This window comes from Eufriesea mexicana, unplaced genomic scaffold, assembly GCF_001483705.2.
Source record: "Eufriesea mexicana isolate 0111107269 unplaced genomic scaffold, ASM148370v2 scaffold577, whole genome shotgun sequence".
NCBI lineage: Eukaryota > Metazoa > Arthropoda > Insecta > Hymenoptera > Apidae > Eufriesea > Eufriesea mexicana.
Window position 1 is genome coordinate 374,188 of NW_016908721.1, and position 4,411 is coordinate 378,598.

Sequence of the window (4,411 nt, forward strand, 5' to 3'; positions counted from 1 at the left end):
ATCAAAATACGATCATAGCATGGTAGAAACATAATTATTTCCTATTTCTCAATGGATATATGTCTTCTTTTATCGGAACACCATATTCACCAGGTATAAATTATGAATCGACATGCGCATATATATTATCAAGCAGTTACACATTATTGCACACATACATTTTCCACCCATTGTAATTCAACTACGTCATTAGCTATGTCTGAATACCTCAACCTCCTACACAGTGCCTCTCCAAGTAGAACAGTTCTACATTCTACTCTAAAGTAACTCAAAAATCCACATTCAAAGGGTAGCATACGCAAACACTCTGTACACCCTGTATATAAAGCCAACAGTTGCAAGGAAATAACAAAATGGTTGCATTTCCACTTAACTGGACTTGGAGATGCACCTATCCTGGCGAAAACAAGCAAATCTCAAGGCATCGCGAATAGTTGAACTATTTCTGATTAGAACGCTGTCAAACCACTAGAGATGCACCTATCCTGACTGTTAAAGGGGTTATAACGCAAGGGAATAGTAGTCAGTGAAAAACTGTGGAAAAACTGTACAGATCTTTATTGAATAGTTAGAATTGGCCTGTTTAGGGCCACGGAAGTCAAAAGTCGCCTTCAGAAAACTGGTGACAAAAGACAGAAGACAGGGCAAGGGATCATCGCCCCCACACAGTTGGAATGTGGAGTTTACTTCACTATTGAATATTGCCATAACACTGACGAAAATAAGCAAATCTCGAGGCATCGTGCATAGTTGGACTATTTTTAAGCGAAACACTGTCATACAAATGGCGCAGGACACGAAGATGCCTCGATCGTGGTTCTGTGCGTCTCGTTTGCCTATCGAACGACCCTCTCTGCGAATGGCTGCACGTAATATAAACCTAACAATGACAGGAAAATAACAAAATGGTTGCATCTCCACCTAACTGGACTTAGAGATGCACCTATACTGACGAAAATAAGCAAATCTCGAGACATCGTGCATAGTTGGACTATTTTTAAGCAAAACGCTGTCAAACAGATGTCATCTATCGAACGACCCTCTCTGCGAATGACTGCTCGTAATAAAAACCTAACAGTCACAGGAAACTAACAAAATGGTCGCAACTCCGCCTAACTGGACCTAGAGTTGCACCTATCCTGACGAAAATAAGCAAATCTCCGAATTCGTTGAAGGCTTCGTGCATAGTCGGGCTATTTCTGAGCAAAACGCTGTCAAACAGATGGCACAGGACACGAAGATGTCTCGATCGTAGCTCGGTGTGGCTCGTTTGCCTATCGAACGGCCCTCTCTGCGAATGGCTGCTCGTAAAAGGCGGCCACGGATGCACTCGCGTCTGAGATAAGTGGATGCGAGCGGACGAAGGTGCACCAGGAGGTTTCACTGCCAACCAGCAATAGCGTGGGCCGAACGCCGGTTGCCATTGTACGGAGAAACGCTCGCTTAGCTTAGCATCGACGCGTTTAGACCTAGCCTAGGCGAACACGCTGAACGTGGCGGAGCGAGACAGAGAAATAGACCTAGTCGAGATCGTGTTCCTCGATACGCTTGCCGAGAAGACGCGCCCCACATACGAGAGCTTTTCAGGAAAAAGGTGGATTAAGAGGGAGATTAGGTGGGGATGAAGAATTGTTTATTAAGAATTTAACGACAGAGAGTTGGTCTGAATGATGCATAGGGTTGGTGATTTAATTGATGAGGAGCAGAATAATAATTTTTTGGGTTTCTTGGGTTAGGGGCTAACAATATTGTGATATGAGTAAGAAGTAGAAATAGACTAAGAGAGAGAAAGAGAGAGGGAGAGAGAAACATAGACTAGGTACAGATGAAGAACTGCTGGTTGAGAACTGAATGAAAGAGAGATGAAAGATGATATTAGAAAGTTGGTCTGCAAATGGTGGATTGGGTTGGTGCTTTAATTGATGAGAGACAGGATGATAATTCTTTGGGTTTCTTGGGTTAGGGGCTAAGAATATTGTGATAAGAGTAAGAAGTAAGCATAGACTAGGAGAGAAAGAGAGACTAGGTGAAGATGAAGAACTCTTTATTGAGAACTAAATGATAGAGAGATGTAAAATGATGTTAGAAAGTTGGTCTGAATGTTGAATTAGGTTGGTGATTTAATTGATGAGGGCTAGAATAATAATTCTTTGGTCTTCCGAGGTTAGGGTCTAACAATATTGCAATAAAAGTAAAAAGTAGACATTGGCTATGAGAGAAAAGGAGACTAGGTGAAGATGAAGAAGTCTTTATTTAGAACTAAATGATAGAGAGATGAAAGATATTCTTAGGAAGTTGGTTTGAAAGATGGATTGAGTTTGCGAATCAGTTGATGAGGAAGAGGATGATAATTCTTTGGCTTAGGTGTTAAGCTCGTTATGATAGAAGTAAATATACATAGACTAAGATAGAACCTAGGTGGAGATGAAGAACTGTTGATTGGGAAGTGAACATTAAAGAGATGAAAGATGTTCTTAGGTGGTTGCTTTGAATGATAGATTAGGTTAATGATGATAATAAACCGTATACTGACTATTCTTATTCAACCTGAATTATGTCACCTATGATAAGAATAAAGAGGCAAATCTGGACTGAGAAAGAAACTTGCAGAATTGAAGATAGTATAAGAAAGAGACTTAGGATGTAGACCAGGGGAGAATCTAAGTAGGGATAATTTTTCTGCTAGTGGTAAAATATTCGAGAGATGAAAGACAGTATCAGGAGGTTAGTTCGAATGGTTTGGTAATTCGATTAGATAGGGGAAGAGGCTCCAATGTTGCAATTCAGAGAGGTTTATAGTAGGCTATGAAGTTCTTAGGTACTCTGGATTGAGCGAAGACGGTGCTTTGATAGATTACTCGTCGAGTACTCCAGATTACGTTACCTATAGCAAGAGCCAGAAGACAAGCCGAGGAAACACACGCAAAATCCTGTCACGTCAAGAATAAACAAACATAAGAATCTCTCAAAAGATAAACATCCATCTCACCTGATATTCTTCACCAGTTTCCTAATCACTTCGAGTACTATTCAACTGTGATCGCCATCTTATAGAATTTTTCCAATATGGACGAGAGGAGTCGCCATTGTCCCACTTCGCACTTTTCGACCGGATTTTTACGAAGACTCGTAACACCTAAACGCCCAAGTACACAAAGGAGCGAGAAACCAAGTGAAAGAAGTTATTCTGATATCGTGAATTTCATTTTCCGTAGCGCGAAATGCGTTTCGACACGCTTTCGTTTGCTCGGTCACGAGGCGCAAGAAGCGCGCACTGCGCATGCGCGCGCATCGGTTCCCTGGGAGCACGACGACACGTTCCATTTAGGAGGCTGCAGGAGGCCCCTCTCTCGACAGCATAGAAAGTGTTCCTTCGCTTATTATCGCGATTCTCCCGGCCACTTCCTCGTCGGTCTGACCTTTCCCTCCGCGGCAGATTTTTCCCTAGGCTCGCGAAAGGAGAGCCGTGGCGGCGCCACCGTCGCATCTCGCGTTAGACGCGCCATCGACGCGACTTCGGAACCGACTCTCCGGCTGCTTGTCCGACTCGTAGCGCCTGTTGCAGACTCGGAGGCACCGAGCTCGAGAAAGTTGCCTGAATCACAGTCGAAAGATCGGCCTTCGATTTTGTTTATTCGTGACTGGCCTCTGTATTGCGACAGACGGATGCGGGCTAACGGTGTGATGCCCGAGTTTGATGTATTTACGAGTCTTCGTGTTTTTGTTGGGCGAGTGGAGAGATGCGAGAGAGTTGGAGTTGGAATTGAATAAGTTAGAAATATTTTTAGGTTTTTATGGATTTTTTTATATATGCTGTGGAATTTGTGAGAAATATATGAGTTTACAAGTTAGTGTTATTAAGTCAGGATATCCTGGATTTTTGTAATTTTAGTGTCAAATTGGAAAATAATTTTTTACTTTTCTTTTGGATTTAATTGATTTGCTCAAATATCTATATGGGAATAATAATTTACTAGAATTTTTAGAATTTTTGGAATTTTTAGAATATTATTTGGTTAAATAGTTTGTTGAATTAGTGGGAAATATATGAGTTTATAAGTTAGTGTTATTAATTCAGCATCCTGGCTTTTTGTAATTTTAGTGCCAAATTGGAAAATAATTTCTTACTTTTCTTTTGGATTTAATTGATTTGTTCAAATATGTATATGAGAATAATAATTTATTAGAAATTTTAGAATATTTTTTGGTTAAATAGTTTGTTGAATTAGTGGGAAATATATGAGTTTATAAGTTAGTGTTATTAATTCAGCATCCTGGATTTTTATAATCTTAGTATCAAATTGGAAAATAATTTTCTACTTTTCTTTTTAAACTTAATGGATTTAGCAAAGTGAAAGTTCAAATACGTATATGGGAATAATAATTTATTAAAATTTTTAGAATTTTTAGA